The 23,223-nt window shown below is 45.5% G+C and overlaps 1 protein-coding gene across 3 annotated transcripts in view; it reads left to right on the plus strand.

Annotated features, from left to right (window-relative positions):
* The first annotated feature begins 3,212 nt into the window (after positions 1-3,212).
* The window catches only part of SMOC1 (SPARC related modular calcium binding 1), a 206,915-nt gene continuing 186,904 nt past the window's right edge, over positions 3,213-23,223 (plus strand). For 2 of the 3 annotated variants that reach the window (XM_083167351.1, XM_083167350.1), the window contains exon 1: positions 3,213-3,393. The gene's annotated coding sequence lies outside the window, so the exon portion shown is untranslated. Of the gene's footprint in view, positions 3,394-4,713; positions 4,762-23,223 lie in introns of those variants that run through there. The other variant, XM_083167348.1, reaches the window with a different exon arrangement.

The following is a 23,223-nucleotide window of genomic DNA, read 5'->3' on the forward strand; positions in this document are numbered from 1 at the left end:
AGACTGTACATCAGACAGAGAGGCACACCATGAATAGTCCATGATTATGTATAGAGCATATCTATATTTAACCATCTAATGGTGTCAAATTACTGGAATACCTCCACCTTTCCAATACTGAAAAGTTATATATATCCTTCTGGAGTTTTGTAATAGAACTCGCAAGCCCACAAAGGTAATTACGCATCAGTAAGATCAAATAAGGCCTCCTTAAGAGGTGTCCATTACATGCAGGTTTGGGAAGGCAGAGGACGTTTCTGAAGGACCCCCATTGTGGACCAGCACCCGGGGACGCCTGTTTGGTTTTACACACTTATGCTATTTTGTCTACATTTCTTGTGGACAAAACCACATGGTAAGCGTCCTTTGATTCAGAATCTGGTTGTTATAATTTTATGCTTTTAAAAATAAAAAAAGGGTATCTGCACTATTGTGTTTTCCTATCCCCTTTTTTTGAGTGATCCACTTAAAGAAGACGGGAAGTGAAAGATCGTTTGGTGATGCACTAAGTCCCTCCGTTTGAGCTTACATGTCTGCTAATCTGAGTAGACATATTGGATTGGTACGAGGCACAAATTTTATTGAAAATAGAATTTGATGATTAAGTTACAATATTACACTATTGTGTTTTCTTTGTCTCTCTTTTTTTGGGTCCACATTCCCCTGGAAAAAGGAGAGAGGAACTTACATCCAGCGCCCAGGGAGCTATTCTGATTGTTCTTGTGTTTGGTATTGTATGTTTTTGAAGTGGTTCTTCATTTAATCAGTACGGCACCCAGAGCTGCTTATAAGCGCACGGTAGATTGGTTTTAACCCAAATTTTCAGGGGTAAATGCATGTTGCAATGCCATAGTTGCCCTGCTGGGAGTTAGTGGCCGGGTGACGTCCCAGCCATAGAAAATCTGGCAACCAGGAAGCAGAATCTGGTCACCGTGGCTACCTGGAACCCGGGGTTTATCCAGCCCTGCATTAATGTACACTCGTTGGGGGTCAACCACAGCAGCTGCCACACTAAATGTTGTCCATAATTCGCACTACAGTGGTCGCAGACCGTGAGCAATTTAAGTGAATTCGGGCTGAAACCATCTGTGAAATGACATCAGTGTTTAAACACCTCACATCCTCGTCGGTTAAAAGGACCCACCCCATTGTGTCTGCTTATTCCTTAGTTTTATTTATGTAGCGCACTTTCTCCAAAAGGACTGAAGATGCTTAACAGACATTAAATCAATGCACATAAAACATAGTATTTGGTTAGTACAGCAATATGTTATAGACCAAAGAGAAAACCTTAAGTGCACAGTAGGCACAATGCAGTGTTGGTGCAGGTATTTTTGATAACTTAAGTTGTGTATAACACCCTAACTAAAAAGGTACTGTGGTGAGGCAGCCATCTTGGGAGAACTGTAGGATTACCCTGAGTGGAATAGTTTACTCACTAGAAGAAACGACACAATGAATTTATTTCAGTGTAGACTATGGTCCCAATTATACAGTCAGGTAAATGTAGTTCTCATCCCATCCATAAGTGTACCAGGTGAGGCAGCCATGTTGGGCGTGCTACAAAGGTTACACTGTGGGAGGTGAGCCATATAAGGACCCAATGCGGATACACCGTGTATGGAAACATCTCAGTGCGATGTGGAAGCACCAAACCTTATATTCTGGGTCAATTGACTTGGTAATTCAACCCAGGTTATGAGAGGATTAAAAACCCAGGTCCTCCTCTGTATAATGCATGCAATGTGGGTTTACTGTGGATGCGCTGTACCCGGGTCGGACCTGTGTTTGTGGTCTTAAAGGGGTATTGGTTGGCAAGCCACACGCCATTTATATAGCACACATTCTGCTTGTATATTTAACCATTTGTAATAAGCTGCATGGGGCAGAGACTGATGCCCCCACCACATGCACAGACTCCCGCTACTTCATGTGTCCATGAAAACTCTGGGCATTTCCATAGGATTGCTGGCGGGACGAGGACGTCACATGACGTCAGCCACCCGCCCTGCCTAGGGATGGCCATCCTTGCCTTTGCCATTGATGGTGCATAACTATTCAATGGATGACCATTTATGTTTTTACATATCAATGGTCATCCATTTTCTTTGACTGATTGGCCTGTGGGCCAATCAAAATATTGAGCGGGGCTTCATGGGTATCCTGGATGGGGCTGTGCTCCGTGTCCCAGGAAAAAGCAAAATGAAACTATTAATTTAAGCTTGACATCGTTGGTGGGAAACCATAAGGTTCTCCCCATCGATGGCAAAACAATTTGTCATCTGCCATAAATCATCTATGTTTTCTAATCGTCGATGGCCATCCCTAGCCCTGCCTTTGTTCGGCTGCCTGCAATGATTTCTCCTGCGGCGCACAGGCGAGAGGATGTGTCTTCGTAACAACCAAACATGCGAAGGGATACAACGGCGGGACTCGGGGCTTCTCAGCTTACTGAGCCAACCAGAGTCAGGCCATTATTCTTCCCAATATACCGTTGCATAATGGATTAGGTAAGGCAAGCAGGCTTATAAGTCTGACATATGTTAAGTACTTTCTACGGGATACGGTCGTATTTTCGACAGCACTTTGGTCGACAGGTGTCTAGGTCGACATGGGTTAAGTCAGAAGGTCAACATTTTTTTTTACTTTTTTTTGAGCCGGCATGTGCCGACAGGTGGTATTTCATGCCCTACCATCCACTAGGGCGTGGTGGGAGAATAAAATAGTGCCCGAAGCATTGCCAGCGTTGCGAGGGGCTGCGGTTGACTTCCAACTGTGTCCATGTTGACTGTGTCGACATTCGGGTCAAAAACAGTAAAAAAAAAAACCACGTCGACCTAACGCTGTGTCATCCTTAACCCATGTCGTCCTTGACACCTGTCGACCACCCATGTCAACCTTGCCACCTGTCGACCCAATGGTGTCAACCTAATGACTGTCGACAATACGATCCACACCCCTTTCTACAAGAGCAGTTATAATTACATAGGCCGGCTAGGCCTTAAGGGTTGGATATATATCCTCTTTAGTAAGTGGTCTGGCTGACGGGACATACCATATGACCCAGGAAAGCAGGGGGAGCATGAGAGCACAAAGTGTACCTTCGCTCGTCACCTGGTTACTAAAAGCAACCGGTGGTGGCGTGCAGAGTAAAATTGGTGTTACTTGCTTTGGCTGGTCACATGGTATGTTCCATTGGTCAAGTGGTGCAAACTACACTTACAGCCTGGGAACTAGCTGCCACCTTCAGAAGACCATCTCTGTATTGCTGCCAACATGGAAATCTTTTATTGTTTTGTATTATGCATTGTACTAGTTACCAGTCCATGAAATAGACAGAACAGAATAACCGTAATGCCACTGTCAGCGGCTGCTTGAATTGATCTCAGAAAGGTGAGTGTGGCCCTTTTCTTATATAGGCTATTGGATGTTACAGTACATCGTCCACTGATATACACTGTCCAAAGAAGTTGTTCAATACAAGAATAGATCACACACAGTATAACTGTTCATGAGTCCATTCATTTTACAGTTTTGATTGTAATTAAGTTTTTTTTTTGGGTGCAAGCACCATACATAAGGGACACTACATCACAGGTTCCCAAACTCGGTCCTCAGGCCCCCCACACAGTGCATAGTTTGCAGGGCTCCTCACAGAATCAAGTGAAACAATTAGCTCCACCTGTGGATCTTTTAAAATGTCAGCCAGTAATGAGTGCACCTGTCAGGGATAACAGACGAGGGTGGGATTCAGGGGCAGAGAGCCAAAGAGTATCGCTCAATGTTTCCAAACCTTGGTCCTCAGGGCACATCAACACTCCAGATTTTACACATGGCTGAACTTTAGCACAGGTGACTTAATAAGTGCAGCAGTTATGTTGATTTTACCATCTGTGCACAAGCAGGGATATAAGTAAAGCCTGAACTGTTAAATACACACTAGATTTACAATTATTTTTTTTGCCAATAATGATCATTTATTACAACAAATTCTGAAAAATAGTGTGTACGTACTATGTTAGTAGTGAACTCGATCCTGCAGGTCCACTGTCGTAAACTGGGTATACACCTAAAGTGCAAATCAATTGCAGATATATACCTGCAGGTGGATCGGTAGTGACTTCTACATACACATAACTTGCAGCACGGACCATGTAATGGTTAGCATTACTGCCTCACATCGCTGAGGTCATGGGTTCTATCCCCACCATGGCCATATCTGTGTGTAGTTTGTATATTATCTCCGTGCTTGTGTGGGTTTCCTCCCACTCTCCAAAATTATATACTGGTAGGTTAATTGGTTCCCAACAAATTAACCCTAGAATGTCTGTGTGCGTGTACATGTGGTAGGGAATATAGATTGTAAGCTCCACTGGAGCAGGGACTGATGCGAACGTTCAAATATTCTGTAAAGCGCTGCGGAATATGTGTGCGCTATATAAATAACTGGTTATAAATACCTTTAATGGTATTGGTATTCAATCATTGCCAGCTTATGTAGCGTGCGTTTGGGCGATCTTTAGATATATTGCTGGTACACACTGGCCGATGGACCAGAAATATATCGTCCGTTCAATTGAATGTAAGTAGTGTGTACCTAGCATTAGTGTGCATTGAGAACTGTGATTGGTAACCCAGGTGTAGGTGATGAGACAGGAAGGAAGAGAACCTGCATGCTGAAGGTAAGGGGGGTAGCTGTGGATGACACAGGGAGTGAGCCGGAGTAGGGGAGCTGAGGGCAGGAGAGAGGTGGAGGCTGAGGTAAGTTACTTGGTGACAGGTTAAGCTGTGGACTGCTAATTATTTTATTAACTGGTGGATTTGTGGAGCACAATGAATACATTCTGTTGCAAGAGATGCCAGTGTATATGGAAACATAGGGGTGTATTTAATGCTTTCTACAACCTGTGGCAGCGAGCAGTGCTGCTTATACAAATGACAAATATTCCCTTATACTGCACAGGACTGCGGTGTATTTTCTACAGGGCATTGCTGTTATAAATCTCGTACATAATCATGTACTGTATGCACAGGGCCGGACTGGCCATCTGACAAATGCCAGAAGGGCCTATGGCCTTTAGGCCGTTTATCAGAACTTTCAGCAGTAGCACTGAGCCCACTGCCTCCTAAGAGTCACTGTGCGCAGCCGCGCTTAATTTGCATATTGACATCGCCACACTTGAGCCGCCATCAGTCTGAGCAGTGCGGGTGGGGGGAGTTGAGGGGCTGACCACTTGACTCATACGTGCTGAACGGCAGCATGGCGGGGTGCTATTTAAGCAGAGGCAGAGCCAGTCACGTGTACTCCGATCCGTCCTGGCCTGCCTGCTGTGCAACAGTGCAAGCAAGTGTCCTGCTCTTGTTTTGACTCCTGCCCCTACCCCTACCCTACGCACCTCTTCCTGTGGCTGCTGCATCCCGCACTGCAGACTCAGTGAGACTTTACTGCACAGACAACTTGTCTGAGACGAGACAAATTTGCACCCAGCCAACAGGAATAATTGCCATGGCCCATTAGTTTATTTATACCATGTTCTCATTGCAGCCCCTGGAAAATCCTGGGTTTTTCTTGCCGGATTTTTTTGGGGGGGGCACTGAGCTTCTCAGCTCAAAAGACCCCCTTCACACTGCACCTCAGACCCGGGAATTTCCCCGGTCTGCCCCTTTCACACTGCTTTCCATGCTCTGCCTTCCAACAAGTGTGTGGAATGTAATAGCAGCTTTGATTGGCTGTTGGGACATTTGTACAAATTGCTGTAATTAGCTGTTTTTTTAAAATGCTATAATTTGCTGGCTAAAGATGATGTCATTTTAAATAGGACTATTTTCACCAGCACACTGCATACATTTTATCATGGCTATTATAAAAATGTTTAAAATATGAATAAAAACTCCAACACATTTATGTTTTTATGTACATATTTTATTCATATGTACATTAATGATTTTGACTATATACGTTCTAGATAAACAATTGGTATGTCAAACTATATGTAAATAATAAAAAACTATATGACATTTAAATAATGCCTAAATCTGAACAGACCAGCAGAACAAACATATATAAAGAAAAATCTGTAACCAGCTTAAACAGTTTTACAACTCTTGGTAACAGGGGTAGTATAGGCTTTGGCCAGATGCCGGCTGCTGCTCAGCTGCAAACTCAGGTGCACGCCGAGGATTGGCTGGATGAGCTGTACCAGCAGGATACTCAGGGGCCTGGCGAGGATTGGATGGATGAGCTGTACAAGCAGGATACTCAGGGGCCTGGCGAGGATTGGATGGAGGGCGTGCTGTACCAGCAGAATACTTAGGGGCATGGGGAGGATTGGATGGATGAGCTGTACCAGCAGGATACTCAGGGGCCTGGCGAGGATTAGATGGATGAGCTGTACAAGCAGGATACTCAGGGGCCTGGCGAGGATTAGATGGATGAGCTGTACAAGCAGGATACTCAGGGGCCTGGCGAGGATTGGATGGAGGGCGTGCTGTACCAGCAGAATACTCAGGGGCATGGGGAGGAATTGGTGGATGGTGTTGTGATGTGGCAATGGTGGTTGCTGTGACACACTGTGTGCCGCCATGCTTCCTTGGGCTGGGGTGTAAAAATTGGGTTGCCCTCTGCTATACATTTCATAACTACCCTCAAAAGAATAATGTGGTGGATGGGGCTGTGCATAGCCTTGTGTTCTAAAGAAAATGCTATTAAGGAACTGCAATTGAGTTTCGTGATTTTCACCTTACAAAAGTACATTGTTGGTGACCATACACTAGGAACCCACCATAAGGACTGCATACCGTGTTGAGGATGGTAAGGGGGGGGGGGGGCTGTGGCACAACTCACATTCATAGCTGTTAGCAATGTTGCTGACAGGGATGATTCTGAACCCTAATATACACATAATGATCAGGTTTGTGTTCATTTTTACAAAATACATCAATCACAAAGCAGTGCTGTCCCATACGTGCTTGAGGCCTATTCCCTCCTGCACAATAGCTACATGCTGCAATATTTCCTATGTTTTTAAACTGTGGATTGTGTTATATAGGTATGTGGAAATGTAATACAAAAACTTACTGTTACTGCGGACGTGTATTATCGGTTTGCTGCGTCGATTCACGGCCAGCACTACTCCCTTCAACATGGTGCCCTGTTCCGGATGGGGATGGTGATGGGGGTAGCTGGCCACACGGTGGTGATGAAGCTTCAGCCAGTGTGGAAGTCTGCGAGACAACTGTTGTTTCAAGACCTTCATCTTGGACTGAGCAGGCATCCATTTCACTATCTATGGCCTCCATATCAATAGGTGTTGCTGTTACTGGTGCTGGAAGAGGACAGTGATATGGGGTTTGCAAGTGCAGAGTTCCCAAATATGACATTGCACTGGTCATAAAATGCCCAGTCAATGCGGGCCCCACCACTCTTCCTCCTATTTCGGTCATGGACCTTACTGTACGACTTCCGCAGGGCTTTCAGTTTGTTTACTACCTGCTGCTGCGTTTTGATGATGCCACGGGCAGACAGGATTTTCGCAATATTGTAGTACACTGTGGAGTCCTTCACTGTGCCGGTCACTTGCTTTTTAATCTCCTCCTCTCCTCTCACAGCCAGCAGCTCCAGCACTTCATCATCCCTCCAGTGCGCCATTTCTCCCCTCCTCTGCGTAGCATTTAATGGACGTCACATATCACATGATTACATCCCCCAATGAGCTTTGTTTTTGGCATCATGTGAGAAAAACACAGGTCTGTGCCGTTCACACTGCCGTACACCCGTGCATTACCCTGGAAAAACCCTGCAAAAAACCCGTGTCGAATTCCCGGGGCATAACACCCGGAAATTTTGAAAAGACACTTTCACACTGAGACGCAACATGGGAATTTTCCGCATGCCCCGGAAAACAAACGGGTTTTTGCGGCAGTGAGAACGGGGTATAAGTTAACTTAAACAACTGTACCAGACTGATTGCTAGCTTGTAATAGGGGTCACTTGTAGTTCTGTCAGTGGCGTAACTCATACTTGCCTACTTTTGAAAAGCAAAATGAGGGAGATTTTTAGATGCTACCAAAATGCACCAAGCGCAACGTCGCGCACCGTTGAAGGGGTGTGTCATCAACCAAAGGGCGTGTCTAGTGACTTGAACTAAGGAGATGCAAATATCAAATTTACTTTTGAAATGCATGAACAAACTATACATTTTCTTGATGTATCAATCACTAAAAAGGCTACATAACCGACAGATTGCAATACATTATTGTCGGCAGGGCTATTTTTCAGCAGGCTCCAGCAGGAACTGAGACCCTTTTTCTAGTTCACTCTGACAAAATCTTTCTTAAGCTGTGTACACACGGGGGCGATTGGGGCTGAAATCGCTGGAAATATGGTCGCTGGCGACCATATTACCAGTGATTGGAGTGCGCACCAATGATAAATCGCCGGGTGCGCGCTCCCGTTTTTAGCCCCCTTATGAACGCTGGTTGCAGGAGCTTGCTCCTGCGACCAGCTGATTACCTCTGCGGCTCCCCCGGCAGAGGTTCCCTTTCATCAGCGACCATCTCTGGTCGCTGAGGAAAAGGAGAAACTGAGCAATATATGGCTGAGCAATATATCTCCCCCCGTGTGTACGAGGCTTTAGATCAGGCATGTCCAACCTGTGGCCCTCCAGATGTGCTAAAACTACACATCCCAGCATGCCTTGCCACAATTTGGCTATTAGGGAATGCTAGAATGATGGCAATGCATGCTGGGATGTGTAGTTTTAGCACATCTGGAGGGCCGCAGGTTGGACATGCCTGCTTTAGATGGACAAAACCATGTGCACTGCAGGTGAGGCAGGTGTTACTTGTGCAGAGAGAATTTGATTTGGGTGGGGTTTTACTTCAAAGTGAGATCTGAGTGTAAAAATAAAGCAGCCAGTATTTACCCTGCACAGAAACAAAATGACTCACCCAAATCTAATTCTCTCTGCACATTTTAAATCTGCCCCCCTGCAGTGCACATGGTTTTGTCCATCTAAGAAAGATTTTGTCAGAAAGAGTGAACTAGAATAAGGGCCTCAGTTCCTGCTGAAAAATAGCCCTGATTGTCGGCATCTAGCTTCCATCCCACACCCCTCAAAAATGGTCTCCCCTTTTCTCAATTCCTCCGGGTCCCTAAAATATGCAATGATCCATCTGATGAACTGCTACAAATGAATAGGAGGAAAATTACATTTTTACAGAGGGGATAAACTAATAAAATGTTGCAAAGCGCCATGTCTAAAGCTTTAGCGCAACCACGCACTCAATCCCCTTCAACAAAAAGCAATGCAGACACTGCAATGGTTTGGGTGAGTACCTATACCACTGCTAGTACGAGGATTAATAAGATAGCCAAAAACCATTCACTCGATTCAAAACGACTCGAAATAGAGGCAGAAATGTCCGCAATTTAGTGTTACATACACATATTTCTGCAAGAGCACAGGTTGGAGAGACACATTTTCTCACTAAGAAACCAGGTGTAGATAAGTGCATGGGCTGTGCCACTTGCACAAACATGGAGACTGGCAACTCTTTTCCCATCCACATACAGGCAAGCAAATTAAAAATGTATTAAACTGCAGTAGTCAGTACGTAATATATTACATCAGATGCCTGTGACAAATATTACATAGGCAAAACTATACGTACCTTTAAGGAAAGGATGGTCCCATTTAATGCTAGAGGTGGTGATCGCAATCGATCTTTATCGCAACTTGAAACAAGGTGGATATCTGAATTAAATACTGTACAGCCATATGGATTAAATGAATATTTAACATTCACAAGTTTCTATTAAAGGGAACTTCTGTTTTAACTTAGTCTCCTGCATTAAGTTTACTGCCTGATTCTAATACTACTATATGTGCACAGACCCGCTGTATGTACCTTTCAGTCTTTTCTTCCCTTCCGTGCTCCAACTTGATATTATGACATTTATCTAAATAATTGTTTTTGTTACTATAGACATGTTGCACACAAGTGCACAATAGGGACTTAACACACAGATGTTCCCCAAATTACCTGTTCTTAAACTACATTGCATAGTACATCTCATTTTCACTCAGCGTCTCAGCATAATAAGGGTTAATCAGCCATCTTGGTTTCATACAGTTACTATGAATAAAACTGCTACAGACTGGCCAGGTCTGCACCACAAGTATTGCAACTCTCCTTATTTCTTCTCTATTTTATGACACACATAGATACAATGTTGCAGTAGCCATCATGAATTTGGTTATTTTTTTGTTCATTGTCACTGACAGCGCTACATCTTATTTTCAGAGAACACAGCAAGCAAAGTATGTTACGCTGTTCTCCTTATCACAGCTTGGATCAACCTGATATAGGGATAACCACTGCTGTGTGTTCCAGCGCTGTACATATCAATGTATATCTTATCATTTATATATATCATTTATATATCTCTCATTGCCATGCTTAGTGTTATATTTTTTTTTTGTGTTGCTTTTTCTAATAATCATTTATAATCACGTGTAGATAATTTTGTGTATTAACCCTCACAGTATTTTTTGTCATAGAGGTGAGACTTTCCACCTCATTGAGAGGGGGTGTGTTTTTTCACGTGTTTGTTCACTTCCTGATGGTCCCTATATCTGTAAGCACTGCCTCATTATTCTGTATTCCTGATATATACACATACACATATATACATATATATGCAATATGGCGAAGGCGGAACGGAATTTGCATTAAAGAAGTCTCTGAGTGCCGCCTTCACCATATTGCATGTCATATTTGTGTGTGTGTGTGTGTGTATATATGGGAACACAGTGGATGGCGCTCGTGCATGTGCAGTCAATTTTTTTGGGGGGGGGGGGGGGGGGGGGGATGGGACATAAACCGCGAGGAACCGAGGGATTTGCGGGGGAGCGGGAGGAGGATTAAAAAACGTGAGCCTCCTACTAAATGCGGGAGTGTAGGCAACTGTACATATATACACATACAGTATGTGTATTGCCTACAGTACATAGGCACACATAAAGGTATACCATGGATAAGAACACAGCACACAAAGTGTGGCACCAGACATTATACCAACCTCAGTAGCCTGCATTTACTGTACATATCACTTCATGGCTGGTAACCTAGCTGCTATATATAAATGTATATAAAAGTGTTCTACAGCACAGCATTCCCATTTGGAGCTCAGCCTTTGCAGGCAAGCCCAGATTTGGAGGGTGAATGGGCGGAGCTTCAGAAAGTCAGTGGGCGGGGTTTAGAGGGCTCCATGTGTGGGCAGGGCTTACACTATTTGCATATAAATGAGCAGTGCTTTAAGGTAGGTACAGGTTGAGGGTTGCGGCTGAGGATGGTGGTGTTTTACTGGCTTGGAGCAGCTCTGAGAAGGTGGGGTTTCAGCAGCTTCGTGTGAAATGGCAGGTCCTGCTGCCGGAGCTCTTACCCACTGTTTGACCCTGGACACGGAGAGTATGCCGATGCTCCTTCCCTGCACCATACTTGCCTACTTTTGAAAACTAATTTGAGGGAGATTATAGTTGGCACGATAATTTTGCACAGTGCCCCATTGAGGGGGCGTGTCAGGCTCCACCCAAAGGGAGTGTCTAGTTCCATATAAGGAGAGATTGTGAACGTGGCACCTAGAAGCGTGTGTGTGTGTGTGTGTGTGTGTGTGTGTGTGTGTGTACTGCTACATCTGAGAGGAATCTTTAAAAATGACTTAAATCCAAATGTAGATGAGCCCCAAAGCAGGTAGTAAGAGCTTCTGGGAAATGGTGCTGATGATTCAATGTAAATATCTGTCTCTAATTCCGTTTTTATTTAAAAAATGTAACAGTGTAATGTGGGCTAGGAGAAATGAGGGAGGTTGCTGCTATTTCAGGGAGTCTCCTGCAGAATGCAGGAGGGTAGGCAAGTATGCTCAAAGGGTGTGTCTAGCTCCATATATGGGGAGATTGTGAACGTGGCACCTAGAAGCATGGGTGTGTACTGCTACATCTGAGAGGAATCTTCTAAAATGATTTGTATCCAAATGTAGATGAGCCCCAAAGCAGTTAGTAAAGCCCCGTACACACGGGGGAGATATATTGCTAGCAATATATTACTGAGCAATATATTGTCCAGTGTCTCCTTTTCTCCTTCATACTTCATGGCAGCCATATACATTGGGTTCATCCCTCTCTCCTCTCCAATTAGACAGGTAGATTTTTTCCCCAGGATCCAGCTCCTCCTCTTCCTCTCCTATATAACCCAGCACCTCCCTGATAACCATAGTCTTTTTCCTGTCTCCTTCTGTCTGTGACAGGTAGTTTAGCTAGTGTTTTTACTTTTTGTTTTAAATTATCCAGCAGGCTCGTTATGCTGTTGGAGCCTGGGTAGCTTAGGCTGGCGGTGCCTTAAGCCTTCTATGGTCCGGGGCCGGTGGCAAGGACTTGATTAGGCTAACAGCAGTTTTTTACCCTCCCTCCCTTGTGTGCAACCATGGCGGGGATAGCGTGTCTTACCCGGGTTTGGCGCTGGGAGGGCTGTTAGCGGGCATCCGGTGGTCTGCAGCGCGTCTCAATAGCTCATATCGCACCGGAGTGACGCTGAGTATCCAGCGGTCACTTACGGCGAGCGAGGTACACGCGGCCTGCGTGTCAGCGGCCGCGTGCGTTCTAGAGCCCGGAAGTGGGCGTGTAGTGATGACGCGTTAGCTGTAGCCGGGAGCGTGGTCTGATCACGGCGTCAGCTGTGTCAGACGCTATTTAAGAAGCGCCTGGTCAGTGGTACAGGTGCTGGAGGTCCTTGCTCTGTTTGGACCGTCTTCAGCATGGAGGATGCCTCTCCAAAAACAACTATACCGCTGCCTAGGTAAGTCCTCTCTTGAGGACTGGATTTATTATTATTGTTATTTTTTAGATCAGTTAGTTAGTGTTCTATTCTTTTTTGTAGTGAGGCTTCAGCCCCTAGAAAGAAGGCAGTTAAAAAGAAGAATGCCAAGATCTGTCCCGGTTGTGACAAGACCTTTGTCGGGGAGAATGTACTGTGTCCGGACTGTTTAGTGAAAAAGGATGTTGGTATTAGTGTGTCAGCACAGATCTCGGATTTGAGAGATTGGATGCAGAAAAATTTTGTCACTAAAGAGGAGTATAGAAGAGGTCCAGATCACAGACTAGTTTGGATAAGGATGATGATGAGGGGTCTGTGATTGATTATCTGGATAAGGATGGGTCTGGCGATTCCACAGCAGAGTCAGGCGAAGTGCTGGAAGATGAGCGGTTATTCAATGTGGAATTAGTGGAGACAGTTTTGAAAAATCTCTATAGGACTCTCAACTATAAACAGCCGGTTAAGTCCGAATTTGATGCTTTGTTCGAGGACAGATCTAAAAAAGGGAGATCTTTTCCGGTGCATAAGGTTGTCAAAGATATTCTGTCTAAAGAATGGCTTGCTGTTGAAAAGAGTGGTGTCAGTGAAAAGAATAGAGAAAATGTTCCCCATTGAAGATGAAGATTTTATTAAATGGTGTAGCATTCCTAAGGTTGAGGCTGCAGTATTGGAGGTAACTACCCGTACTACCATTCCTCTAGAAGATGGGGCGTCACTGAAAGACGCAATGGAGAAGAGGATGGAAAGTGCTTTGAAGAGGCTGCATATTTCCTCTTCGGTCTCTTTGAAGTCTGGCGTAGCCATGGCCTCACTCTCTAGGGCACTTAGGATATGGTGTTCAGCCCTGCAGGAAGACTTGCAGGAGAAGGTCTCCCGGCCATCAAATCAGCAAGAGCCTAGCCCAGATTCAACTTGCGGTTGATTTATATGTGCAAAGCCCCCTTGGATGGTCTAGATTTTGCGGCCAAATCTTTAACTTCAGGCATTGTGGCTAGAAGGGCTCTGTAGCTAAAATCGTGGGCCGCAGATTCACATCCAAAGAACAAGTTGGCTATGATGCCTTATGAAGGTGCTTTTCTTTTCGGCAGTCGTTTGGATCAGATGATTCAAAGGATGTCAGGGGGCAAATCGGTGAGATTGCCACAAGACAGAAGGGGACAGAAGGGGACGGTTTCCCACCTATTCTGCAAGACAATCCTATAGACAGGCCAGGTCATAGGTCGGTCCGAGACAGATACGCCCAGGGGACATCCAGGGCGTTTTTTCACCAATACGTTAAGAAGAGAGGCAAAAATTCAGGATCTGGACAGAAGCAGTGACGGTGGTTCCTCGGTGGAGCAGGTTCTGGTAGCAGGGAGGCTATTGGGATTTGCTCACATCTGGGAGCAGACCGTGCGAGACAGTTGGGTTTTAGAAGTGGTCACCACTGGCTACCGTCTGAAATTCCTGTCAAAGCCAAGGATGGCAAAGTTTTTTTGTTTCAAAGCTTCCAATTTCGAAGTTAGAAAGGGAGGCTCTAAAATTAAGTTTAGAAGGGCTCATCACCTCAGGAGCAGTGGTGAAGGTGCCAGACGAAGAGAAGGAGTCAGGTTTTTACTCCCGTCTGTTCATAGTCAACAAGAGTTCTGGAGGTTACAGAACTATATTAGATTTAAGAAAATTTAACTTGCGCATGAGAAAGAGAAAGTTCAATATGGAGACTACAAGATCTATCCTTATGGGTATCAGAAGAAACGACTACATGGTCTCCATTGACCTAAGAGACGCCTATTTCCATATTCCTATTTTTCCAGGCGACAGAAAATATCTAAGATTCTGCGTAGAACGAGATCACTACCAGTTCACTTGTCTGCCGTTCGGCCTCACTTCATCTCCTCGTGTCTTTACCAAGGTCCTAGTGCTGTTGATAGAGGAGTTGAGGAAGAAGAAAATCCTGATATGGCTGGTAAATTGGAAGAAAAGCTGTTTACAGCCAACACAAAGTCTTCAGTTCTTAGGGGTGTTAATAGACACCGTCCATTTCCAGATGTCTCTGTCCTAGAAGAGGTGCGAGAAAATCCAGCAGTTAATTACTCTAATCTACGAGGACGATCGGATATCGCTGAGATCAGCAATGAGCCTGTTGGGCATGATGGCCTCTACGGTGGACGTAATTCCATGGGCGAGGTGGAGGATGAGACCTCTGCAGTGGTTCCTCTTAGATTACACAAGAAGGCAAGTCCCTCTGGAAAGAAGAATAAGAATCTCAGATCCAGTAAAAAATTCCCTAGTATGGTGGGAGATCAATCAATTGAAGTAAAGAAAGTCATCATTGGTGAGTCCTCAATACAAGGTGATCACCACGGACGCCAGCGCCGTGGGTTGGGGCGCTCATGGGTTGAGCAGAACTTGCCAAGGCGTATGGTCTCCCCAAGAAATAGAGTTCTCCTCCAACCACAAAGAATCAAAGGGTCGCACCTGCGTATTTTTTCGGACAACGTTACAACCGTCTCCTACGTCAACAGACAAGGAGGTACACGGAGTCGCGTATTGTTAGGAGAAGTGCAGAATATCATGTGTTGGGCCCAAAAAAAATCTGCAATCGGTGTCGGCATTGCATGTGCCAGGAGAAAACAACCAGCTGGCGGATTATCTAAATCGCACAAGCATAATCCCAGGGGAATGGGAGTTGAAGGAATCCGTGTTTCAACAGATAGTGGATTGTTTTGGTCAGCCGGAGGTAGATCTCTTGGCCTCAGCAGTCAACAAGAAACTTCCGCAGTTTTTCTCACGATACCCGGCACAGGGATCAAGCGGAGTGGATGCCCTGTCCCAGAGATGGGATTTTCTCCTGGGCTACATTTTCCCTCCGTTTTCCCTCCGTTTTCCCTCATTCACAGAACATTGTGGAAGATCAGAACGGAGGGGGTCCAAGTCATAATTGTGCTACCATACTGGCCGAGGAGGGCTTGGTTCCCCATGTTAGAAAGCATGGCGATTGCGGATCCATTAATCCTTCCAGTAACAAAGGATCTGCTAAGTCAGGGCCCAGTCAATTGTCAGGAGCCTCACAAGTTAAATTTAGCAGCTTTGAAATTGAGAGGCATCAGTTAAAAGATAAGAATTTGTCTCCTGAAGTGATCGAGATACTCCTCCAAGCAAGGAAAAAGGTGTCATTGACTGTCTATTATAGGATATGGAAAGTTTTCGCAAGGTGGTCGGAAGGAAAATTTATTTTTCCTGAAGCAAACATATCACAAATTCTACATATTCTCGGCTAAGGATTCAGCAAGGGGCTGGTGGTTGCTACGCTTAAGGTTCAGATCTCTGCATTAAGTGTTCTGCTGGACAAGAAGCTGGCGGAGCATAGCCTGATAAAAAGATTTTGTCAGGCTATTAAAAGGATTCGTCCCAGAGTTAGGTCAATGGTTCCTCAGTGGGACCTTAATTTAGTACTATATGGACTAATGGAGGCTCCGTTTGAGCCGATGGACAGAGTTAATTTGAAATTCCTGACGTGGAAGATGTTATTTCTAGTAGCAATAACGTCAGCGACGAGAGTGAGTGAAATTCAGGCGCTGTGCATTAAGGAACAGTACGTTTTTCCGGATAGAGAGGTGCTGAGGACCAGACCATCTTTTCTGCCTAAAGTCATTTCGTCTTTTCATTTGAATCAAGAGATTGTTTTGCCTTGTTTTTTTCCGAGTCCTCTGACTAAGAAAGAGGATAAATTACATACGTTAGATGTTGTCAGAGCTATCAAGATATATTTGGATAGGACGGCTGGATTCAGGAAATCCGAAGCATTATTCGTGATTCCTCAGGGTGCAAAGAAGGGATTTGCTCCGTCAAAACAGTCGATTTCAAGATGGCTCAAAGAAGTAATTTCATTTACCTACAAGAAGGTGGGCCGTGCGGTACCAGAGGGCATTAAGGCTCACTCAACAAGGGCAATGGCGGTCTCATGGGCTAGAGGAGATATGCCAAGCAGCCACTTGGTCTTCCCTGCATACCTTCTCCAAGCACTATGCGCTGGACGTCTCAGGTTCTCATTTCGGAAGCGAGATACTGAAACAAGTATTGGCTTGAGGTATAGTATAAGCCCCCCCCCTACTGCTGTGGTACATCCCAATGTATATGGCTGCCATGAAGTATGAAGGAGAAAGCAAGGATTATACTTACGATAATACCTTTTCTTCGGAATACTTCATGGCAGCCCAAAATTACTGCCCTCCCTGTTTGTGTTTTTTCCCTAGGATCAGGGTGAAGACAGTCAAAGACTATGGTTATCAGGGAGGTGCTGGGTTATATAGGAGAGGAAGAGGAGGAGCTGGATCCTGGGGAAAAATCTACCTGTCTAATTGGAGAGGAGAGAGGGATGAACCCAATGTATATGGCTGCCATGAAGTATTCAGAAGAAAAGGTATTCTCGTAAGTATAATTCTTGCTTTCACCAGCGACCAGAGATGGTCGCTAATGAAAAGGAACCTCTGCCGGCGGTGCCGCAGAGGTAATTAGCTGGTCGCAGGAGCAAGCTTCTGCGACCAGCAATTAGAAAGGGGCTTGAAACGGGAGCGCGCACCCAGTGATTTATCGCCGGGGCACACTCCCATCACTGGCAATATGGTCGCCAGCGACCATATTTCCAGCGATTTCAGCCCCTATCGCCCCCGTGTGTACACAGCTTTAGAGCTGCTATACTTGGTAAAGTGCAGGGAAATGGTGCTGATGATTAACTGTACCTGTCTCTCATTTCTTTTTTCCCCAAAAATGTAACATTGTAATGTGGGCTAGGTGACATGAGGGAGATTGCTACACTAATGAGGGAGAGAGGGAGATTGCTGTTATGGCAGGGAGTCTCCTGCAAAATGCAGGAGGGTAGGCAGCTATGGGCAGTGGTTGGACCAGGTGCAAAAATATAATTTTGCCTCCACTCCAAACAGCAGTGGGTGGTAGCAGTGGCCCACTTAGTTTTCAGGGGCCCCGGTGCAATGTTCTGCCTCTGAGTGAAGGGATTTTATGATAAGCCTAGTATTTACAAGTATAAACAAAAACAACTGAAAACAATGAGAGGAGCCCATAGTGTCTCAAACTCTGTCCTTGGGACCCCAAACAGTTCAGTGTTCCTCTTCACAGAAACACAAGTGAGATAATTAGCTGCACCTATGGATCTTTGAAAATGTGTTAGTATGGATGTTTCACATACAGGGAAAAATCATTCAATGGTCGCCAACCATCGAATTGTTTTTTTTTTACCCGTCCGTAAATAAGTCAGTCTATACTGACTTTTATTAACAAAGAACATGGTGGACAATGGGGCGGGCACTGACGTCATTTGACATCAGGCGCCTTCCCCGTGCAGGCTTCAGCAAGCCAGCATTCGGATGGGGATGCCCAGCGTTTTGCTGGGCGCACCCACCATTTTTGTGGGAACTCCCAGAAAACGCTGGGAGTCCCCTTGCACCATGAAAGTCGCTGAAGGAATTCGCACAGCATCCCTGCACACGCGTATATGCGCAGAGCCAAAACATCGGTCCCTGGAGCACATACGCCCCCATCTGCTCTCTGCCGCTGACTGGCCCACACTTTGTGCTATTTTCTGCTCTCTGTCACTAATGTTACATTATACCATACTTGCCTACTTTTGAAAACTAGTTTCAGCGATATTATAGTTGGTAATAGAATTTTGCACAGCACCCCATTGAGGGGGCGTGTCATGCTCCACCCAAAGGGCGTGTCTAGTACCATATATGGAGAGATTGTGAACGTGGCAACTAGAAGCGTGGGTGTGTACTGCTACATCTTTCAGTATAATCTATATGCGGATGATACTCCGCTCTACCCTATTCTCCCCATCCTGTCCCCATCTGTATTTGGCTGTGTCTCTGTATGCCTTTCTGCTGTTTCATCCTGGATGTCATCTCGCCACCTCAAACTGAATATTTCTAAAACAGAATTAATTATATTTCTACAAATAAATAGTAGTTACCAACCATATATCTCTATAGCTGTTGAGAATATGACAATCACTCCTACCTCTCAAGCTCGCTGCCCAGGTGTCATTCTTGACTCTGAACTTTCCTTTGTTCCCCAAATTCAATCTGTTTCAAAATAATGCCACGTGCACCTAAAAAACATTCAGAATTCGACCTTACCTTACACAAGACACTGCAAAAATTGTAATCCATGCTCTCATCATCTCATGCATTGATTTATTGCAATAGTCTCCGTATTGGCCTTCCCCAATACAGACTTAGCACTACAGTCCATCATGAATGCAGTTGCGAGGCTAATCTTCCTAGCCAGAAGTTTATCATCTGCAAAGTTACTCTTGTCAGTCACTTAGGCCCTTATTCTGATCGGTGCGGCCGGATCCGAATATGCGGCCAGCACCGTGCGTCCTAAACCCCGCCTTCCATACGGATCGCCCACTCCGTCCGTACGCGGTAAGAAGCTGTCCGAATGGACCGCAAGTGTATTTCTCATGAATACACCTCCTCCATCTCAGGGAACCTCCCCCATCATTCGATGGTCGCAGAACATCGAATGCAGGGCCGAGTGGTCCGCCAGCTCCCGCAACCTCAGACCACATGGGCATTTCTCCGTGCAAAAGCAGGGATCTGGGCGGGCAGCTGACATCCGGCAATGTCATATGTCCGCCCCCTACACGTGCGTCACGGCTGCATTACCATAAGTACGCCCAGCGTTTTCATGGGAACGCCCATGAAACGCGGGGTGTAAACATATGGTAATGAGCCCAAACAGCCCTTCACGCCCCTCTCCACCCCCTGTTCGTAGTCTACACATTTCATGCGGAATGTGGCCGTGCGTCCCGCTCGCACATGCACAGAGACGCCTCTGCACATGCGCAGACACAAAACATCGGCGGCACGAACGCATGCGGATATTACCGCACCAACCAGAATAAGGGCCTTAGTTGGTTACCTGTATTCTACCGTATTCAATACAAAATTATTTTACTCACACACAAAGCCATAAATCAAACTACACCAACATAATCTCTTCTCTTAGCTCCTCCCAAGATCTGAGTCTCTCATCCGCACTCATTATTTGCTCACATTTCCAATTGTAGGACTTTTGTCGGGCTGCACCCACTCTGGGGAATGCTCTCCCAAGCACAATAAGACTCTCATCCAGTCTCCATACCTATAAGCGTTCCCTGAAAACTCACCTCTTCAGGCAAGCTTACCAAATTCCAGAACCAGCAACCTAACCTTCATATACCGTTTCTATCTAATAACATCCCCACTGTACAGTCCACATATATCCACACTCTATCTTTTTCACATTTTCAATCCTCCTGACCCATGGCCAAAATGCTAGGTCACGGTATCATACGGCACACCAGGAACCTAAATTCTGGTGGAACTAATGCCTATTTCCCTATAGATTGTAAGCTTGCGAGCAGGGCTATCATACCTTTGACTGTCTGTAAAGGGATGCAGTTAAAATCCCGGCGGTCGGGATCCCGGCGTTCAGAATCCCGACGCCGGAATCCCGACCGCCGAAATACCGACACATTCTCCCTCCTGGGGTGTCCACGACACCCCTGGAGGGAGAATAAATTAGCGTGCCGAGCGTAGCGAGGCACCGGGCCCGCTGCGTGGCGAGCGCAGCGAGCCCGCAAGGGGGGGGCGATCCACGTCCCCCCCCTTGTCGGCATTTCGGCTGTCGGGATTCTGAACGCTGGGATCCCGACCGCCGGGATTCAATACTGAATCCTCTGTAAATACCCAGTTTGTTGTATAACTATCTCCTATTGTAAAGCGCAACAGCATATGCTGCGCTATATAAGAAACTGTGGTACTTGTGTAGTATCACAGCGCCCATCGCATCGCAGACCATAAGGCATGCGATATCGCGTGATGTTCCCCAATGTCATACAATTTGAAAATTGTATGGCATTGTATATGGCATACAATGCCATACAATGCGATGGGATGCGATTATAACTTGTATAAGCACCCTAATGGGTGCTTACAGTGTTAAATACACCCCCACGCCACCCCCCAGTATAAACGTGAACCCAACGTGTGGCAAACGGCGGCGGTACGCGTCCTCCGACCTTTTCATACCCCCACTATCCGCCGCTCGCCAAGCTTCGGGTTCACGTTTATACTGGGGGGGTGGCGTGGGGGTGCATTTAACATTGTAAGCACACATTAGGGTGCTTATTCAATTTATCATCGAATAGGGGGCTAAAATCGCATTGGGTGTATGGCATGCGATGCGATGAAAAATCGCGCGATCACATATCGGGGGCGCCGTGATAATACACAAGTACTGAAACTGTATATAACTAAATAAATTAGAGTAATCTTTTAAAATGACTGAGGCCCATACACACTTTTTAAGATTTTCATTTCAAAAGACTTTGCCAAAATCTTTGATAGCTATATCTTTCACCAAAGTAGTGCGTACACACTGAGCTATTTTCCCCAAAGAGCAAGAGATTTTCAGGAGGCGAAAGACTTTGCTGAAAATCTTTCATTATAAATGGGCTGGGTTTGAATTCTAAGGGTTCCATATATACAGTACATTGGTGGCAGTGGGCATATAAATATATAAACATTGGTGGGCAGTGTTGATGCTAATTTATGATTTATGCATTGCTGGCACAGACCAGCAATGTATACGTTACTGCCAACACTGCCCATCAATGTTTATATATTTATATGCCCACTGCCACAAATGTATATTTATTTAAATGCAACCCCCCCCCCATGTGCCCCTGGAGCGACTCGGCGGCCGTCACCGCATCCCCCTCCAGCCCCTTCCCTCCCTCGGTGAGATGTGGCCGCATAGTTCCCCTGTGGAGCAAAGCGGGAAAGCGCCCTCCTTCCCCACCTGGGGCGCCCCGTGCCCTACACTATCCATAGCCGTCCCCAGCAGATAGCGACGCACACAGCTGCCCACCAATGTTTATATTTTATATGCCCACTGCCACCAATGTATTCATTTAAATGCACCAACTATATATTATAATATATTATAATATATATAATCTAAATATATAATATATATATATATATATATATATATATATATATATATATATATATATATATATATATATATATATATATATTGGTGCATTTAATGAATACATTGGTGGCAGTGGGCAGAATAATATGACCATTGGTGCCCAGCAGGGTGTTAGCAGGGAGCAGTGCTGTCTGCTCCGTGTGTTTAGCAAGGCTGGGGGCGGAACTAGTCTGGCCGGGGAGCAGGTCTCTGCAGCAGCAGCATCCAGCCGGCCAGCCAGCCAGACGGAGCACGGGGTGTGAGTATGACGGGCGGGGGGCGGTCCGCCGGGCTGAAAGTGATTAATCTTTCAGCCCGGCAGGCGTACACACACAGCGATGATGAATGGAAAACCATCCATCATCGCCACATCTGCTGGTAAAACCAGCAGATGACCCACTTTCCTAGCGATGATGCGGGAGCGCGCATCATCGCTAGTCGGCAATCTCCGGTGCATACACACTGGGCGATTTTCGGCCGAAAATCGGTCAAAACGGCTGTTTTGACCGATTTTTCAGCTGAAAATCGTTAAGTGTGTATGGGCCTGATATATCTTTCACCAAAGTAGTGTGTTCACACTGAACTATTTCCCCCATCTAGTTCCAAATTGTATGTGAGCCACCCTGGAAACTGCCGGCGGCTCACAGGAGAATTGGGTCTGACTTGAACTTAGGACAAGTCGGCCGGTGGCGGGGTGGCATTAACCTGCTCGCTAGGCAGCAAATATGCACAGCTTAGCAAGCAGGTCTGAATGAAGCCCAATGTCCTTTGGTATCCAGACTTTTATTCAACAGTCAGTATAGGTTGACAATGCTACAGGTCTTGTTACAATGATGATGTTACAGAAAGAACGCACCTTTTGTACTTTAGGCTTATGTCCACAAGGTGGTGCAATTGCTCAACATTTAAAAGAAATATATTGTATAGGGTTCTACTACCATGAATAAGCCATTGTAACAAGTGAAAACCATCACTCAAGAAATATAAAAAATGAGTTTACAAGGCAATAATAATACTAATATTGGAAATCGACTGTTCTTAAATAGGGTTGAGATAGAATTCACATTTTATTTTATGCCGGAGCAGTTTAAAAGAGAGGCACAGTATCCATACGCTTTTTCTGTCACTATATCTTCTCACATATGCGCAATGTGTATGGTAGTCATTCGATAATTGCTCGGATCTGCAAATTTGCGGATCAGTGATCGACTCCGAATCAGGCCCTATTTTATCAGTGTCTCCTCTACTGCACATGTGTAAATCACTGGGAAAATGGCTTCCCCACCCTCTTCCCAGTGATATCTGACTGCACCTTCGTAGTGGAAA

Source organism: Crinia signifera, chromosome 12, assembly GCF_055691185.1.
Source record: "Crinia signifera chromosome 12, ASM5569118v1, whole genome shotgun sequence".
NCBI classification, from domain to species: domain Eukaryota; kingdom Metazoa; phylum Chordata; class Amphibia; order Anura; family Myobatrachidae; genus Crinia; species Crinia signifera.